The sequence below is a fragment of the Hetaerina americana genome, unplaced genomic scaffold (genome assembly GCF_022747635.1).
Source record: "Hetaerina americana unplaced genomic scaffold, ioHetAmer1.1.p SCAF_8, whole genome shotgun sequence".
NCBI classification, from domain to species: Eukaryota; Metazoa; Arthropoda; class Insecta; order Odonata; family Calopterygidae; genus Hetaerina; species Hetaerina americana.
In genome coordinates, this window is record NW_027287427.1 from 61909720 (window position 1) to 61931424 (window position 21705).

The window sequence follows — 21705 nt, forward strand, 5'->3', positions numbered from 1 at the left end:
TTCCAGTGATTCTAGCCGAAAAATAGGAAAGAAAAACTGCTGCAGTATCGATGAAGAAAGAGTTGCCTCCATTGTATTCAGACTGACCAGGAACAATAACTGACGTGTACTCACACCCTGCCACCCACCCAAATGGTGACTTACAGGCAACCCAAAATTATTTAAAAATATCCCTATTACAGTCCCCCATTTACTCTCCAATTATATTGATATACGTAAAGTGCTCCACCTTTTCTTTAGTTAATCCCTTAATTCTTTAATATTCGATTTAGCATTCTTACTTCTCGAGAATCTCAATACTCTAGATTTCTCTGGGTTTCTACTGTTACCATAGGCGTTCTTCCTGTGAAGCACACATTAATTACTGAAACCCCTTTGACTCTCTGACTTGCTTCCGCTTTATCATATGCAAACCTGACTCAATTATCCTGCCATACGCTTATACATTCAGCTCAAGCCTGATATATGCTGAAAAATACATACGGTATATTTTTGAAATTTACGTTTCGTTACAACAGTTTGTCAATGACATCAAAGCCTTCTGCTAAATTTCAACTGCCACTTACATGAACTTATTTTTTTAACAAGGCAATAGTCATACTGCGTCATTGTTTTACCTCTACAATTCCAAGTCCGTACTGAATGGGACCATTGGTCTGTACAGACCGTTCAAAATATCCTGGCCGATACATAGCAGGTGGGTCTCGTTCGTCACGGGTTGTAGGGGAGTTGATACATTATCGAAGAGAAAATATGAGTAAGCAGAAATTCATTTGAGTAAGGAAGGGGTATGGAGTATTTTAGGGGAAAGGGATCGAACACGTCACACTTATTTTCCTTTTCACGTGACGACCACGCCTGTATTAACGCATACGGACTGATTGTTTGCCCCGTTTCATTGAAGATTTGGCAGTAATATTATTATTCCGAGCAATAAATCTCTTCAAGAAAATAAAGAATGTAATATTTTCACTATTTTCTCAAATAGGTCCATTTATTAAATTACAAATAAAGACCATAATGAATTAATTTAGTAACCATAAGTCACCAACAGATGTTGATCATGGCATTATAAGTGTATTGAGGAAATATTAGGAGGTAATGGGATGCTTAAAGTCGTAATAGAGCTTTGGTTAGAGTAGTAGAGGAAAGATAGGGAGAGGTTTGACTATTTCGAAGAAATTTAGGCAGAAATATTTAAAAATAAATGAGGAAAGAAATGGTGTAGAACCAACAAAGTTAAGTTCTCGTGATAAGTATAAGATAATATTGATTAGCAACCGTCCAAATTATGCTTTTAATTGGTAGAATGCGTTGCACTAATGAATAAAGAGGAAACTTAAATGAAAGCAGAATATAGGGAAGAACACACGATGAAATGACATCCGGGGTACATGAGGACAAGTTAAGAAAGATATAAGAATTTTTTATGAGTAATGGGGAATTGTGACGCGAGGGTTAAAGAGCTATGATAACTTACGCGAGACATGCCTGATTTAGAATATGTTCATAATGCATGAAATGCTGGCAAAGTCGGTTTGATTGCTGAATTAGATCGCCTGCAGCAGAGAGGAGCTCGGCTTGTAAAACGTCATGCTGAACTTAGTAGCGTATCTAGATTATTAGGGAAGCAAGGTCTGGAATTTTACACGGAGGGATATTACACCTCTCACATTAATTGAAAGCAGGTCTTCGTTACGATGATGCCGAAAATTTACGTATTATTAGCTCCATCGTAATACGGCAGGATAGATCATGGAAATGAGATTGGAGAGATGCAGAGTAGAACAAACAGTTTTAAGATCATTTTTCAACGAATGATAATGGATCAGAACAATTGCAAAAGCCCACACTATGGAGGGAAAAGAATATATCTTTATTATAAGTAAATTAGGATGTTATCATTAATACATATTATATTTATCAATTTTCCTTCTTGTTAGTAGTAGCTCTTTCCACATTCGTCGAGAAGTACATTGCACTTTGGTGCCGAAGTACATGTTCCTGAATTTAACGCCATGTCCATTTGAATTATTTTACCCAGTTTTTAGTGACAACAACAAATAATAGGTACGATCACTCCATGCCGAAAACATCCTAGCGATGGTTTGAAAAGTAGATTAAGACATATGATGATATTGAGGATCACTCTATTGATTAAGGTCCTTAGTAATCTTGAATACGTACACAATAAACATTCCCTTACCCAGAAACTTCATTTCTCAATTCTATATTCGCTAACGTTCAGACAACCTTCCCCTTCTTCTTCACTGTAAATGTAATAAAAAAGCAATCACTCTAACCAATTTCTTCACTTGAAATATTTGCAATTAACATGAGTCGTTAATGCGTAATTTTACCAGGGGAAAAGCGGTCATATTTACCTTGGACTTTTACAGAGTGCATTCCGAAAATATAGCAATTAAATCTTCCGCTCCTCTCCGTTCTGAGTTAATGCACATCTTGTATACCTTGGGTATTTGGAGAACAAGTAATCAGTTATATTTGGTTTACCATCTACACTGAAGTCAGAAAATATTATTTCGTTTAACGTATAAATTAGAATCAAAATATTATTGCTACAGGTAATTTATGGATTATTATTATTACTATAGGTAATCTACTGGTTAAGGTACGTTTTCGATGGACACAGCTACCAAATAAATATCCTGTCTCTCCCAACAAAACAAAACTCAACATTCTACTCTGCAACAGGCCCGTCTTCATCTCCATATAATTCCCTCCTCCCTTCATCCCTTCCAACAACCTTATCCTATTCTTGCCCTTCCTCGTTTGCCTAACCTTGTCCACTCTATCAGTGTACAATGTCCCACTGCAGATCAATATGCTGAATCAAAAGCTATTGGTAAAATTTTTTAACCTTTTAAAATGTGGTTTGCAGGTACTTGTTCTGTATACACCAGCAATTATTCTCCTCGCCGATTTCTGCATTTAAATGGACGTGAAGAATGGGATGCATGAGCGTATGATACAATGGTTACTTGATTCTAATGGAAATATTTTTCACAATTGCGTCCAAGTACGTTTATTTATTTGTACATTTGTGTTCAATTCGGATTCATCATTTTGACGACAAAACCGTTGCCAATCTATGAAAATCAGCGGCAACTTTTGAGCACAAATAGTCTGTCTATAATAGATTCCGCGTTCAACATGAACGAATTAGAATCCCCTGAAACTTTTTAACGGTAGCTTATTCTAATTTTTTTAGTCGTAAAATTTCAGTTGGAGACTAGAAAATATACTAACGCAATTTTTCAATTTAAAATTGAATTTTGAGTTTTAATTAGTTGAAAAAGAGTATATTTACTTTTTATGGTTGGTAATTCCATGGCAGGTTGAACACCAAAGAAATTAATTCTATTCAATAGTATGCTGAAGCACATCTTAAGTGAATATGTACATTTACCGTGTATAATTCGAAATGTCGTTGAAAAAAATCAAGGATCAATATAAATAGGACAGATATATTTGTAGTAAGTCAAAGAATTTTTTCTTTGGGTTTTTGAGAATACTTACTGCCAGTGCCATCATACAATAAAATCAAAGTTATGAACTTTATTATCAAAAACCCTACACCCGATACTTATGTTTGCATTTTGCAATAGAAGTGGCAAAACAAAACAATTATTACATTTTCATTCAAGATATAATGGCGGCATTGGATGAAACATTTGGAACTCACCCCAAATCTCAGTATCGATGATTACGGTCGATACCGTCGATTAATTGAAACAATAAATACCGATCGTTTACAACTTGATAACTGACATAAAAGGTGTAAAATTACATTTATTTTACTCCTAATATATTGAGAACATTCAATAACAGAATTTTACAAGTTATAATCAAAAAGTATTCGCTAAAATAAACCAAGAAGCGATTAATAACTACGGCAAAAATAGGTATCGCTTTATACAAAGAGAAACAAACATGTAACGCCACGAAAAATTTACGTAATATTTTGGGGATCGACCTTTACTCGAGTACATGCGGTAATAATTCAAGGCAAGAATTGAATCTCTCAATGCAAGAAATACCAAACGGCAACTACTCAAACTGTACGCTGTTAAGCATTGGCTGGGAAGAGAGTGAGTGAACACGCTCCCAGGGGAAAATGTACAACTTGGCGCTTGCGGATTCGGTCGTACGATGGAAGGAGGGGGGGGGGTGTGGACCTTAATGTATTCCTTTTTACGGTGTGCATTTGGGACTTGAGGGAGGGCGGCGGCCCAGCTGGAGGCGACCGGCACGTCCACCACGCGACCCCAATCGATCCACCCCTATCGTACGCAACACGGACGGTGTGGTCCGGTCTGCTCCGGCGACCCGGAATCGGAAAAAAGGGGACGTAGAAGGGGAGGGGGGGGAAAGGAAAAAGAAATCAAAGGATCGCAACCCGAATGTTGGTTGTGTCACAAGCCGTCGGAATTTTATATCCCATTTAAATCCTAGCCTTTCAATTTATTTGAAATTCTACATTCCACCCCCACCCCACCTCCTGAGAACGGAACAATTGGTTATTTTTCAATACTTTACTCGCAAAAGGAATAATATTGACAATATTCTAACTAATATGGTGGAAAAGGGCATCTAGTTGGACTCTTAGGTTTGCAAAAAAAGTGGTCGAATTAAAAATGGAAACATATGGTAGGATGTGGAATGTTATGTTATAATTCAACCGTGAATTATTCCTTAATAACCACCTTAATTATCACAAGGAAGAATTCTGTTCTTGACTTCCATGTTGGTGACTCTTCCATTACTCTGATGCAAAAAATTTCTTCCGATGGTCTAAGTCACGCCCAGATTCCATGCCATTGTTGATTTTCAGCAGTTGAAACTGATCTAGACTTTGCTGGGTAAAATGTTTGGTTTCATTGACAGAAATTGCTTTGGATCACTACCTTAGATTATTTGCTGACGACACGGTGATTTTCAGAGGAATAAGAACGCTCTCAGGTTGCGCGCATAATATTTGAATAATCTCTATAAAGACTTAAATTAGATATCTGAGTAGTTAAAATATTGGGAGTTACATATATATATATTTGTGTCCACGTACTTGCGTTGTCTTTACATTAGCTAATGCTTATTCAAATGCATGCATGAGCAAATATTTCTGCATGTCACCCCGCTTCCGCCATACGCCCTAATGGTGGCTTCCGGCTAACTATACAGAGATAGAAAAATGTGTAAAGCTGCCGCACAAAACGGAATATGAAGTATGCAAGTCAGACGAGTATTATAGATAATATACTTTTTAAACAGTATTTAAGAAGGTGGTAAGCATGTGGAGTCGAATAATGGCTATTTTTAATACTAGCACATAAGATCTTCAATTCAATGCAAAGCAGGGGTCAGGACTGTAGTAGTCTCAGTTCATTAGGAAACTACTATATTCCAATAAAGTTAACGAGAGAATTAAAAATCTAGGGTGATTGAAAGACTTTCCGATTAGGTTTAGAGACAGCGCAGAACCACAGCAACCCTTTTCTCAAAGTTTTGAAGTATCATATCAACCTATTCATAGGTAACCTATCCGTTTCATGTAGACTTTAAAAAGGTCTTTATGAACTGAGGTAATTCAGGTGCACTTTATTTCACGAAAAAAATATTTTGTTCAGTACTTCATATATTCTCGTGTGCCTTTACATTTTCATATTTGTCTTCCGGGGGTACATAACCTTTCTGACCCTACCCCGGTTAGCTACCTCTCAATATTTCTTCCCTCCACGTTATCTGCCGATTTTGGACTTCCCCTAGCAACGTCCTCTTCTCGCCCAACACATTCCAAAACTCCTCTTTGGTTTTCGTCTCCGCCCAACCAACCTTTTTTTCTCCATTCTTCGACTCATCTCATTAGTTTTTATGTTTAATTACAACAATAAATGTTAGCAACAAAAACCGATAGGGTCACATAAATCGTTTTCCTTTCGAACGACAGGGATGGAGAAATATATATTTTTGTGAAACTTTTACAGATTCACACGCTTTTAAATACCCGTAAAAATACAGGACTAGGATATGTATATAAAATGTAGAACTCTTTTACATGCACATTTACGTCTGATAGCGCGTACAAATGCCCATATTTCTACCTTCTATGTGATTTTTTATGGTTTCAGAGAGTGGATCAAAAGTATTTAATTATTATCTGTTTTATATTTTATTTATTTTTCCACAAACTGAAAACATCTGCACTCTCATTAGACCACCAAAATGCCAAAAATTTCGAACATAATTATTATGTATATAATATGATATATATAATGTTATGTACATGATATTATATATGTATATATATATATATATATATATATATATATATATATATATATATATATATACACACACACAAACACTCATATACAAATATAATATAAAATCCTTTTTTAGCGAGACTGTTATAGCAGAAATGCTTTTCGATCAAATGACATCGAAGTTTATTTATTCGCCAAATTTCCGGAATTATAAATTAACAAAGTAGTAAACGCACGGAATAATGTATCGACATAGGCTTGCGGAGAAATACATCCTCACTTTGAGGAACAATGGCCATCGACCATTTCGAATACCTACAGTGAATCTTATGAGAATTTAAGCTGAATTTCTTATTCACCTCCACTTCAAGATCTCTTCACGTGTCTTAAAATGAATTACATTAAAAATATATAGGATTGATACGTAGTCCCATGCATACTTTGTAGTAGTTGATCAGGAAAAGAATTCCCTACCCCATTCACAACTAGAAGATAGTTCAATTGTTCAAGTAAATGTATCAAGTGGAGTTCACATCAAATATATATTGAAACTGCAGATGAAAATGTTCAGTGAAAGTTCGTTAGCATTTGGTATACATGTGACACCATTGATCTACACGCATAATTCTTAAACAGGTAACGTAATAGAAGTACTCATAGCATTTGTAATAGACCTAATCACGTCAAGAAATTACTGAATGGTGTTGTCAGACCCAGTTATGTAACTAGAGGGCGCCGGACCCCGTAGCAAGATGAACTACATGTCAGTGAATACCTGTGCTATGTACTTGATGGAACGTTAACAAAGTAACCAACGACGGAATTGAAACAATTAATGGATAAGCTACAGCCTGTATTTCAACGAGCATACGTGAAGCGAAGAAAGTCTCAAACCAATATTCTAATTCCTTCATTCTCTTACCTTCTATAAACACTTTTACCCCTTTCGGTACTTATTAGGGCAATTTGCTTTCATTAGGCGTAGATTTGAATATGATTCATCATAATATATGCCATGAACGTAGGTTTAACAATTATTATTATGGGTAGTCTATCAGTGAGAGATAAGCATTAAACTATTTTTTTTAAAACTATTACGAATCGTCGTCAATGTTCCCCAGTCTAAACTAAGCTGGGTCTACAACCTTTCTTCGAGAAATCATTTATGAGGCCGATAAAAATTTCCTTCCCTCCTCCTTCGTAAAGCCTAGCAATATTCCCTCTATTATGGTCTCCCAGCTCAGTGCCTCTTTCAATCAATGTTTGTCCTCTTCGAATTTAAACTAATGCCTTCTACTCTTCTCCGACCATGCATACACGCATAAGTTATGCCTTCGTATTTTTAATACACAAGGTATTTTAATCATTCTTCTTCAGAAACAACCTTTAAAACCGTACAATATACACCAATTTTCTCACATCAAAGATGAACAGTCTAAATAAACGTTATCAATACTTTTTTGCATCAGTATTTTTTTCACTACTTTTTTGAACTTTCTTACACATCCACCACAATTGATCCACAAATATTCATCCACACCACAATTGATCCACAAAAAGCGTTAGTACCAAAATACATTCCACACTCTTTTAGAAATTGTGGAAATATTTTAACTACCTCTCTATGCTTTAACTACTGCCACAAGCTAACATGTGTGATTGTGAGAGAGTGCATATTTTTAATGATGCACTTAAGTTAATAGCTTAATTTTGAAATAGCTAGGGCAATAGAGAACGTATATGAAGTACATTAATGAAATCACGGAATAATAAATTTAATATATGCATTCTTAATAGTAATAATGAAGCGTATAAATTTGACGCTCAGCAATATGCTCAATATCAATATTTTTAATAATCCATTTGTTGGCTTTACTAAATAGGGAACTTGCCATCAATTCCCTCATCGTGAAATGCCATTTTTTAAATACGACAGGGAGAGGGTTTGCAACGAATAATTTTAGCTACACTTAGTTTCCCTAACACTTGAATCTTTATTTCTGAAATTCTCATGCCTTTAGTCTTCATGCGCGTATTATTCAATCAGAATAACCCTTTATTATTCATAAATTTAAGTTTTTGGTATCAGAGTAGGTGTCTCTTATTAACCCTTTGTATGGTATGCAATTCATAGCTTCATTCAACTTATTCTTATACGAGTGAGATGAGACGTATCTACATATTATTCACCCTGATTCCCGACCCTTGACCGGAAAAGGGTCTTTGCTACTCTCCTCCCGGCAGTGAAATGATTAAAATGAACGGTATCCCCCAACAAAACTAAAATATGAGTAATGTACGCTATGATTGGATAAAAAGTATCGGCAACAACGTTTTCCTGATGTGTGCGCGAAGCAATGAATTCAGACCCTCGGTTAAGTTTGCGCATGATCGCAGATTCATAAGATAATAGCGCACACCATTGTAACTGGAAATTTGGCAATGAGCAAAATCTGCACTAAACTCGTCCCGAAGATCTTGCCGGAAAACCAACAGCATAATCGAGTGTCTGCTTGAGAAGACCTACTGCAAACCGAAGCTACGATCCCCGACCCCGTTACAATCCCGACTTATCACCAGCAGACTATTTCCTATTCCCAAAAGTGAAATCCTTCCCAAAGGACACCACCATGGGACCTTAAGTGCCGTAAAAGAAGCTTGCACGCGTACCCTTAAGGACCTTCCGGTATTCGCCTAACTCCTTATTAGGCAGATTCCGAAAGTCCTCCCTTCAAGTCGTGAAAAAATGTGATGACGCTCAAGGGATTTACTTTGAAGAATTTTGAGACATTGTAGCAAAATCTGAAATATAGTAAAATTTCCGAAAACTTTCCCGATACCTTTTATACAGACCATGTAGACTTACGCCTTCTGCAAGTAGCTGCGTTCAAGCATCAATGGCTGGCTGGAGTAAGAATATTCCTCGATCCGCTGGCTTTAAAAGTTTCCAAATCAGTATAGCGCCGTCTGTCCTTTCAGAAATGAGTGTCTGCTGAAACAAATAATTGATGAACGAAGGCAAAAAAACAAGTCCCTCGTTTCTGTTCGGCGTTTGCCAGGAAACAAGCGTGGGAGGGATACTGTATCATATTATTTCCCCACAAAATTGCAACAAACGCCTTTCCATTTATCACGGGATGACCTTAACCTCGGGTTTCTGCCCACGCGGCGAAGCATTACATACACGGCGTGTCAGTCTCTCGTATACGAGGGACTGACTCGCCATCATCACTTTTTTTTACTTGACGATTCAAGTTTCGTTTCTCCGAATAAGAATTTGTTTCATCGTCGTATTTTTACCCCGACGGTCCAAAATGTTTCATTAATTTGTCATCCAAACAAAGCGATGAGATTTTTAAAGCGAATGACGGATGTAGTCCATGATAAAAATATAAAAAAATTTCATGATAAAACACTGCTTATCATGGTAATTTTAACATAAAGTTTTTCTCCCACAAACATTATACTATAGTATATTAAATCATTTACAGGAAACACTTCTGAATTTCAAGTAATTATACTAGCGTTAGCGGTAACCTTGCGTCACCTCAATGAAATACCTCTGTTAATACACCTACCACCTTACCCATTCTTTTCCAAAACACTTTCCTAATAAGTAATTGTTTTATCTGTTCCAGTTCGTGCCCTCCAACTTTAATAATTATCATAGTCATCGTATACGAGATTTGTCCGAAAGCTCTCCGATCTGCGTTCACATCTTCGCATTGGTGCTAATCTTCGTCATCCCGGCCGTGGCATCCTTCGAATTAGTTCACATTTGATTGAACCACACGCTCCCAGCGGTGCTTCAACATCTTAAAACTGTCCTCGAACGCAAGTTTTGGAATGGCCTTCAGCTAGCGCGTCGCATTTCTCTCTGTCGTCGAACCGTTTTCCTTTGAGCACCATTGTCAATTCTGGCAAGATCCAAAAGGAGCAAGGAATTATGTCGGAACTTTGCGGAGAGTGGCAAAGGTGCACAATCTTAGACTTTGCCAAAAATTGCTGCACATTATTCGATGAATGCGCTGGCGCGTTATCGTGGTATCAGCCAGTCACCGCTTTACCAGAGACACGGTAATTTTCTTCTCACGGCATCACGCAATCTTTTCAGAACTTCAGCGCAATATTCTTGGTTGATTGTCTGACCTCTTGGAGCTTTTAAGCACAAACTTTTAAGGGCACAACACCCTCACAATAAAAATAATTAAAAAAATACAGGTCGGATACTTTTCGAACACACCTCGTTTACATGGAGAATTTTATTACCTTCTATTTCTCATCATTTATTCTCAAAGCATTACTTATCACACTAATTTTGGAATACGCTTAGTAATGATGGGATAATTGTCGGGCTAATTGATCATTCGCATATACAACAGATTTGAAGATTTTTCAACCTACTTACACCCCCAAATACATATTACAATAGGTTATTATTGCCGCATATTCCCGCATACTCCCTAGGCATCCAAAATACCTATTCATTTCTCCTTATTACCTTTCCTTCCCAAATTATTCCTCTCTATTACCATCCTCAGTATCTAACTGCCTCTCAGTATCTCTTTCATCCATTTTTTCTACCATCTTAGAATATCTTCCAAAAACGCTTTACTATCCACTAACTTACCAGGCATTTCTTTTAGACATTGCCTTTTTAGAGTTTTTATTTCTCATATCACTGCAGACTAAATTTGGAAAATCTCTCACATCTACGATCTATCATATGCACCTTGCAGAAGACGTAGGAAATTAGTGCTATTATTTCACATTTTAGGCCCGATATTCAAAATATTTTCCAGACTAAGTAGACACGCTCACCCAATAATAACCATAAACATAAGAAGGAATATCACTGAAGATACTTCGCCCGATAAAGTGAGATTTTATCGTAAACATTTTCCCAAAGCAATAATAAACCGTTAACGACGATGACTTTCAAACGAATCATTTATCTGCATTAACTCAAAGTGAGTTTCTAATTTTAAGATATGTGATGAACGGTCTTTAAACGGCTGAAACAACTTCTTCCATTACCCTATAACATTTCCTTCTTCATAATTTCTGCCTGTTTTCATGCTGTCTAAAAACCCAACTCTCTTCCCTCCTCTATCCTGCTTATTCAACGATCTCGCTTCTATTGCGGATTAGAACATACCCCACCAGTATTAATACCATTTATAGTCTGTATCTAAACGATTATAAATATGATTCGACCAGGAACATTACCAGTATGTTTAGTATAACATTACTGCAGGACATCTATCACTTGCCCAATACCTTTCAATACTTCCTCCAGTCACTTTTTCCGACTTCTTCGGATTTCTCCTTCGAATTTCCTCTCTACGCCAATCATATTAGTAAATTTATTATTCTCCTACATCTTCTCTCTCTCCACCTAACTTCCGGAATACTTCCAAATCCACATCTAAATATCCTTTCGTCTTCCCTTATACTCTTTCCTCGTAAACAAAAGTATTATTCTTATAATAATTTTTTTATGTACGATTCATAAAATATCAAGAAATGTTATCAATATGGGAAATTTAATATTATTCTTATATTTCCCATAAAAATTCATTTCAGAGTAGAATGAAAGGTACACTGGATATAGGTTTTAACGACCCCTAATTCTTGGTCATTTCCATATGATATATGAGTTAAATGTACAGGGTCCGTACAATAAGTATTGTGACTGGGTGGCAGTAACCTCAACGGAGTGGTGGATGGGGGTCAAACCGGTCGGCTCGATAGAGGGATGCCCCACCACTCAGGCGCACTTTAGTACAGTCGCCTTCAGGCATACGTTGAGACAGGAGGTGGATTTTTGTGACGTGTGATTGATTGTTTGTGGTGTCGTCGCGCCGTCATGGAGCGCGCCGTCGAGCAACGCGACGCTAACTTTGCGTTAAACTCGAGAAATCCGCGTCGGAGACCCTTGAACTCATTAAACCGGCTTATGGGGATGGTGCCTTGAGCCGAAAAAAATTTTATGAGTGACACAAAATGTTTAAGGAAGGCCGGGAGATCGTCGAAGACGAGCACCGCGTCGGACGCCCGACGACCGCTCGAACCGACGCTCAGGTGGCCAAAGTGAAAAATGTTCTGGACTCTGACAGGCGATTAACCATCACCCTTATCAGTGAGGAGACCAGCCTTTCAGTCAGAACCGTTCACAACATTGTAACAGAGGATCTTCCGATGAGTAAAGTGTTCGCGAAGCTGGTGTCGAAAGTCTTGAGCGAGGAACAAAAACTGTTGCGGGTTGAAATTTCGCAAGAAATTTTGGACAGCGTCCAGGAAGATGAAGATTTTCGTGACAGCGTTATTATCTCAAATGATAGGCCAAAGAATAGCAGTTCCACTCTATCGTAGCGGTTCAAGCGGCGACGACAAAGGCTCTCGACTGTATTCCGGAAACCGACTTTCAGCGGGCTTTTGACGAGTGGCAGACTCGCCGAACTAAGTGCATCGATGCAGGAGTAATGTATTTTGAAGATTATTAAGTAATTGTAATGATAGCTGCCATAAATTTTAATTTTTGAACCAGTCTCGATATTTATGGTACCCTGTAAGTGAGGAGGACTCATTCTGAAACACTTAAAAACCACATCTACCAAAAACCCCGCAAGCAACCGCAAGGGTATGTGGCGGGGGTTTTTAAGTCATCACCTATAATTAGGAATAAAACAGCACCCAAAACGCACAAATTTATGTCAATCTACCCACAGAAAATTTAATATGCTAAACAAGTATTTTTGCACAAACCTTTAAAACTTACACACAGGCAGATACATTTACTATCAACTAACATACACATGCACCTATGAAAATACTTTATGTCTACGCAAAGTTTAATCTTGTGACCTGACATGTAAATTATATGTCTTTAATATTTCTATAGAGACTTTGGTTTCTTACTTTTATGATTCCTGATTGTCCTGGGAAAGAATAAGTATTTGTATCTATTTGTACTGGAATCTATCTCCCATATCTTTATGGTATGATGTACCTGATTGAAGTAGTGTGGCACCATAATAACTCTTTTAGAGTCATTGTGTACCTCGTTTGTTATGGATATTTCTAAAATACTCAGTCTCGCTTGTTCTCTTCGCATTTCAAGTGGCTCCCAGCCTAATTCTTCTAAAATTCCTGTTGCAATCGTCCTCTTAACACGACAACTTTAACGAATCTGATGGATTTTCTCTGGACTTAATCTAACTGTTTTGGCCAAATTCTTTCTCAAGGATCTTAAATACTTGCTTTATATTACAAATGAGGCCAAGCTTAATTAAAATAACACCACTCTTTTACTTGCCCATTACATTTCCCCACCACCCGTTAAATGAAAACGAGTTTTTTTTAAAGCGGATCCGCATATTGTCCTGATATGTGCTCCCCATTAAAGACGTGGCAATAGAAATACCCCCATATATTTAACTTGATCTGCCATAGTTAGCACTAAACTCTCTACTTTATAATTCATATCCTGTTCTCCACTTTCTTTATTCCAAAATTTCAAAACTGCGCATATGCCTATATTAAACAGTAATTCCCATTTCTTGCCCCAGTCCGATATTGTTTCTCCAGAGAGTAGCTGGCAATTTGATCGGTCTTTTATTTCCCTACACACCATCAAGTCGTCCGCAAATGATCCGAGATAGCTACTAGCGTGTTAACTCGAAATCTCTGATTTTAAGAATAAAATAGAAAACATATTATTATTATTTTTTAATTTCTCATCGTAATACAATCCAATTGCTCTAATGGCAACGGAAATAGAGCAAGCGACTGGTGGGGTAAACCCGGATTAAGAAAATTTAATCAAGAATTCTAGTTGGTTTCAACTGTGAGCATAGTAAAACACGGGGATGTTACGAAAAGAAAAAAAAAGAAAAAAATCAACCTGGACAATTTCTCCGGAGGACGACCGACTACCGTAACGACGGAAGTCAAGAGGAGGTTTCGGGAGAGGACACGAAATAAAAAGAATTTTAAACTATTGGATTTCCTCCCATCATTTCGTACTATACCCTACCGATGACTTTCTTTTTTTAATCTTATCGATTTCTAAATCACGGGGCAGTAAGAGCACCCACTCCCACCCTCTTTTCCTCTCCCATTTCTATCTACTCTCTCTCGTTTGCCTGCGTGATCGCAGTCTTGTCTCTTGTAGGACATAACTGAAGGGGGAAAGGGGTATGGCAGGAAGGATGAAACCACGGAATAACAATAAAGATGAGAAAGGGGGCATGCCATGGCTAGAAGATGCAGCAATGGCGTCGGCGGCGTACCAAGCGAAGCTATACAATGGCACCAGAATGGTAACTTATAAGAATATAAAATTATGTGTATACATGTATATATAGATACATATACATATTTAAATTATATATATATATATATAAAGACACTATTGGAACCGTTAACGCTAAACGGACTAGGAAACCATGGATCACGGATGAGATGATTACAAAGATGGATGAGCGGCGAAAATGGAAGAATATAAATACAGAATTAGGCAAAATGAACTACAAAGAATTGAACAATAAATTGAGGCGGGCAACAAATAAGGCAAAAGACGCATGGTGGAAGACGCAGTGCGAGGATATGGAAAGTCTCCAGAGGAAGGGTGAAATCGGTGCGCTGTACAGCAAAGTTAAATCGTTATCGGGAAGTAAGAAAGGAAGAGCTATGCTAATAGTTAGAGATAAGGCGGGTAAGGTAATAGTTGACGCAGGAAAGATCCAAGAGAGATGGAAGGAGTATATAGCAGAACTGTATAGTAAAGAACTCAGACCAACACAGTTAGACATTGAAAAAGAAAATGACGTAGAGGAAGACAGCTTAGGTCCAGGCATACTAGACAATGAGATAGAAAGGGCATTAAGGGAGATGAAACTAAATAAGGCCGTGGGGGTAGATAACATTCCCGTGGAACTTTTAAAATGCTTAGGAAAATGTGGGAAGAAGAGGCTATATGGGCTGATCCGTAGCATTTATGAAGAGGGAATCTGGCCGGAAGACTTTGTGAGAGCAGTTTTAGTTCCGATTCCGAAAAAGGTAAAGGCCACGTCATGTGAGGACTATAGGACAATTAGTTTGATATCCCACGCAGCTAAAGTTGTTCTCAGGATCATAAACAAAAGGATAGAGAGTAGGGCAAATTATTACTTAGGGGATGATCAGTTTGGGTTTAGGAAGGGGAGAGGTACGCGTGATGCCATTGCAGTAATGAGATTATTAATCGAGAGGAATATAGAACACAACCAGGAGGTATTTGCCTGTTTCGTAGATTTCGAAAAAGCGTTTGATAGAGTGAATTGGGAAAAACTAATGAGTATATTGCAGAAAATAGGAATAGATTGGAGGGAAAGGAGGCTAATCCGCAATCTGTACATGTCTCAGACTGCTCAGGTGCGGGTGGGAAACGGGGAGTCAGGATGGGCAGTGTTAGGAAGGGGTGTAAGGCAGGGTTGCCCATAATCACCGTTGCTGTTCAACCTGTATGCAGAGGAAATGATCAAAGAGGCATGGGAAGAACTAGAGGTAGGAATGAAAGTGGGCGGGGAATTCGTAAAATCAGTTAGGTTTGCTGAAGACCAAGCTTTGGTTTGTCAGTCAGCCAAGGGGCTGCAAGCATTGCTGAGTGAATTGGAAATTCAGTACGACAGGTATGGGATGAGAATCAACATTAATAAAACAAAGGTTATGCGATTTTCTAGAAAGAAAAAGGGCAAGCTTAACATTAAAATAGGAGGGCAAAAACTAGCAATTTGCTGGATGCTCAATCAACGGTCCGAACGCAAAACTTCGCGCACACAATACACGTTTTCATCGGTCCTGGCCATTGCTGTGCGTCCAGAACGGGGTTCGTCGGCGACCTCATCCCGGTCCTCCTTGAACGCCTTTTGCCTTCTTCGTTTAAGTGACCTTGAAATTTAGTCGTTCTTAAAGGCCCCTTGAAGCACCTGGTAATTTTCGGTTACATTTTTCTCAGCTGTATGCAAAATTTGATTGTATGTCACTTAACAAGCGAATGCTCCATTGCGCTGAGTCGAAGTTGAAGTCGAAGTCGAAAAACACCCTTCACGCGGAGGCATGTCTTTCCACTCAGACTGCTTGGAGCAAACTGGCAACTGGCGACGTTGGGAGGGCCACCCTATGCCACATTTCCCGTTTGGTTTTATCGCGCTGCAATCGCGCTGCGTCATCACAATAAAATTACGCGCATAAATGTAATTATATACCATGGATTTCTCTTTATAGCATTATTCAAAACTTGGGACTAGACAAAAATGAAAAAAACATTCCATGAAATTTACGTGGGCTTTTCAACCAACTTTTAGAAAATAATTGAAAACGAATTACTTTAAATGTTTTTTTTTCGATGTCATCATCTTCGTTTTCTTCGGAGCCAGATAGCCTTTGACTATTCCTTTGTCTATATGCTCACATCCTCTTTAGTGTTCGGATCAAACTCAAGTTTTCCATTCCATACTTGAAACCCTAGCACCGCAGGCTGCCATTGTGACTGAAAGAAAATACTATTTCAATGCCTCGTGCGATAAACTGGCTAAAGCACCACATCATTATTGTCATAACGTTTTTCTCGCTTTGCCCAAAACATTTTAACCCGCCTGCTTCATACAAACTGTGGGTCACTTCCATGAGACACGACTGGGTAGATAACATTTTTTTAATAAATAGTTTGTTTTGATGAGTGCTGAAAGCCCTATAACCGACAGCGAAAATTAAATAATAAAAAGATAGTAGTAATAATTAAACCTGAAAGTTTGCATAAAATGTGATGCTGGAGCTCATTTCAGCCTGAGACGTGTACAACGAGTGTGAAGTTCGCACTTTTACGGGGGGTTCACACTTCATCATCATGCTGAGGGGTTCCTTTCCGTATGCTATAGTTCGGTTTCCCGATATGCTATACCAAGAAGAAAAGTGCATTTATAATATTTCAGATCGGGTTTCATGAAGACTTCACATTGGAGTAGGGAATAGAGATCCCTTAACCCTACAATTCAAAGAACCCTGAATGCTCTCTCAATAAGCAACGATATGAAATTGCCATACTACTAGTATATATATAACAAACTTTGACAGCAACAAACAATATAAGAACATAAAAAGATCTTCCGATGAAGATGGAGTTGAATTCCGTCGAAATGATCAAGAAATAACGAGTGAGTGATATTTTTATGTGTTCTTATGTTGTTTGTTGCTGTCAAAGTTTGTTATTCAACACGTCCGTGTTACTTCGATGAAATCATATATATGTATATATGTGTGTGTGTGTGTGTATATATATATGTGTGTGTGTGTATATATATATATATACACACACACATGTATATATATATATATATACATACACACACACACACACACACACATTCGAAAAAGAACTGGATGTGAGAGAAATAGGTCTGTACTTGCTTGCCTCCGTTTTTAAATATTGGTGTTACGTTAGCCGTTTTGCAATCCCTGGGAACCTTTGATCTTCCAGCGGCTTTATAAATATGATTTCTAGATGTGGTGCAATTTCTGACGCTAGTTCCTTAAATAACCGAGCGGGTATTTCATCGGGTTAATTTATTAGGCCTAATATTTTTCACCAAGGCTTCTGTTCCATTTAATGAGATTTCAATTTTGGGTATCGATTGACCGGCACGATTTGCTAAGCTATCAGAGGTGTTGGATGAGACATTGGTGAACAAGCAGTGAAAGATGGCATTAAGTAACTAAGATTCTTCAAACTGCTGGTTACTCTTTCGCCTTTATCATTTTTGAGTGAATTAACAGTTGGCTTATTTCCCTTATTCTCTCTGACGTTCGACCAAAAAACTTTCGTATTCCATTTTAAATTTTCCGTTAACCTTTTCCTTTTGAATTTGCTTAAACCTCCCGCAATGCCTTCTTTTCATTCACCCTAGATATCTCGTAATCAAAAGTGACCTAATTCCTTTTGTTGCTAGATATTACATCCCTAATATTGTTCATCTTGGCGTGACATATCCTTCGACGTCGCAATGCTTTTCTATTATCCGCGTTGTACCATCTAGGTTCGATGCTATCTTTTATGAATTTCCTGGGAAAAGACTTGTTAACTGTTGAGTGCGTAATCTTCTAGAAGTTAATACACATATCCTCATTATTTCGGGGATAATTTTTTTACTTGTACATTGATTCACTTGTACTCATTTTAGATCATTGTAGTCTCCCTCTTTAGACAAGCATATTTTTCTTCAAGGCTTCTTATTTCTGACCCCAAGACGCTAAAACTTAGCATTTACAGCCCTGTGGTCACTTATTCTTTTCATAGTTTCTGTAACGCTTTAACCGAGCCATAGTTACATCTTTTCAGCACGAAATTTTGGCGAGGGAAGAGAAAGAAGTCTTGCGGGACATTGACTAAAAATATGGATCTTTGATCTACTTGATCGAGAAACTCTTGGCAGATCTGCGTGCGAGTTTTCCTTTGGTTCGTCCGAGAGCACTTCACATTAACCTTTTACATGCCCACGCTTTCGATCACAAGTCAATGCACATCAATTTAAGGGATTGCGATTTTATCAGACACCATGCGAGCACTTAATCTGCAATCCGTGTCCAACAAAGACTTCACTCTTGCAAGAATATTTTCACTTTTTGAGGTCAAAGGGCACAGAACGTTCGGCGACTTCAACACTTCTTTAACCTCCCGAAACAAATTTTTCCACTCATAATCACCCGATTTGTCCATGGCGTTATCACCAAAAGCTGCTTTGAGCATTCTAAGAGTCTCTTTCCTGCTCTAGCTCAGTTTCACGCAGAATTTGATGGCGTAACGCTGTTCCAATAACCAGTTCATGACGGAGGGTAACGAGGTCACGTTATAGAGGTTTCGTATACGAAATATCCGCTCCCCGAAACGGTTGGAAGCCAACTACCACCGACCTCCAGCATTTTCTGAAAGTCTCCTCCGCCGCCTGTCCGTTTGTCTATCCGCAAAAAAAATCATACTACTTTTAGGATAGAACTTATAAACGTGATTACTTCCTAAAATAACGCATTGCTAACGTATTTCAGCAACTAAATTGTCAATTCAAGCAAGGTACTGTATATTATTAGCAAATTAACCATTCTTAGTGAAAAATATTTTATTTTCAGCGAAAGGCATGCTACGTGGAAAAATTAAATTTAAATGAATAATAAACTAATGCATAGTACCTGAAGGCACACAAAAAGAATAGAGTTACAATAAATAATAGTTTTTTAAACATATGAACATTAAAATCAATCACACAAATAAAAGTACCTTTGAAATTAAAATTATTAAAAGTTTTAAATTAGCGTGGAATGAACAAAACAATATATTTTTTACAATAGCACCAGATAGTTTCAAAACCAATTTATCTATTTTACATTTGGTACAAATTTCGATTTTGGGTTCATGTGTAATCAAACATATTTATCATTCGCTAAAAATGTTAAATTTTATTTTCGATATAAATTCCGCTGATATTAGCATTTAATAAGAGTTTTAATCTATTTTGTATGAATTCTCATTTGATTATCATCAGTCAAAAATTACGAACACACTTTCAATGTCATTCGCTAAATGATCGCGGAAAACTTTGAATATATTATCTGATCTCAATGATTTGTCTGAATTTTGAGGCATCCTCCAGTTGAATCGAACTAATTACACGTTGATTTTTACGTATCTTACATTAAACTTTGATCTATAATCGGCCAATAGTAAAAGTATTTCGGATGAACTTCTAAATATTCATTCATTCGTTATAATTTGGATTGTATCTTTTTTAAGCTGCATTCATATATCATCTTTCGATAAGAACATTGGAAGTTTATTCGATATGGATTTATTTGCCATCATTCGGTACGAATTTCAGATATATTTTCAGAAAAAAATTTGATTTCATTCATAATCCGTTGCAGAATATCGAATATATATTTTCTAGCTTCATCCAATCGTAAATTCAAGTTCCAAACGAACATATTTTCAAAGATGCATTCATTCGCCATTCGTCACGAATTTCCAATTTATTGGCGATTTTCATCCGCTCACTCACCATTCGTCACGAATTTCAAATAATCTTTCGGACGGAGGTTTAGGGAAAATATTACTATTCTAAAAAGCGTAAATAAGTTTATTTTGTTAACAAAAAATAAGACATTTTTTATAGGGCGAAAACAACGAACTATTGGTGTACAGGTATGCAAGTACTGGGGAAGGTATGGCTGACTGTATGTAGAAGGTTTGAGAAAGGGAAAAGTTCTCAAGGCACTTTGGATATGGAGAAAAGACGCAAGAGCGAAGGAGTTTTTTTTAGCTGAGTTTCGGTGGGAGGATAAAAAAAGGATACCGATGAGAAAGACAGACCAAGCGCAATTTTCCCAGATAAGGGCGCGAGCCAGTCTGTCGTTCATTTGCATTATTCAGCGAGGATGGCAACCCCGCCGATGACGGGTGGGGAACATTAACGGACGATTCATGGCTTTCGAGGACTCACGTATGAAAATATTCAAATACGTGCAGGATGTGCTCACTGGGTCGGACGTGAGGCGACCGCTATCTTTTTTATGTAAAATTTATTTATTCCTCCAATCCCCCACCCTTTTCCCTCCCGACCCGAACCAGCACAAATGAAATATGATTGAATCAACTCTTTGCAACACTGAGCATTCGCATGCGTGTATACACCAATCTCCTCTCGTCGTGTTGGATTTGTTCAGGACCGGTGAAATTTCCAAAATCTAGAAATTTAAGGAAGACTGAATTCCTGTTTCTCATATCTTTCTCTCTCTCTCTCTCTCTCTTTCTCTCTCTCGCTGAAGAGAGAAAGATAGAGAGATAGAGAGATAGAGATGGGCGAGGGAGACGTGAAATCGGATTAAAACAGTGTCGAAACGGGTCGAAATTAGCATGCTTAAACGTTTTAAATTCTCCCAAGTTGGATGTGCAAGCCCAGCCTTAAAGAGGAAAGAGTGCTTGCGTTCGTTGCATCACTTTAAATCAAAGTTAAACTATTACTAGGAGAGGGTATTACTTAAAATGAAATATATCTTGTAGTCAAGAATACACAAGAAGCGTATGGTCGATGATGCTTGAGTAGAGGTTTTAATCACAAAAAATATTTCTCCCCGTTCTTACTCTAGTTTGGAATTTATATGCTTGATCTTTCTCATATCCTTAATATTTAAATTTTAGGAGGACTCGATTATAAATAGAAACCAATGTGTAGGCGTGTTTATATATATATATATATATATATATATATATATATATATATATATATATATATATATATATATATATATATATGTGTGTGTGTGTATATATATATGTGTATATGTATATATATATATATACATATATATAGTATATATATATACTCATATA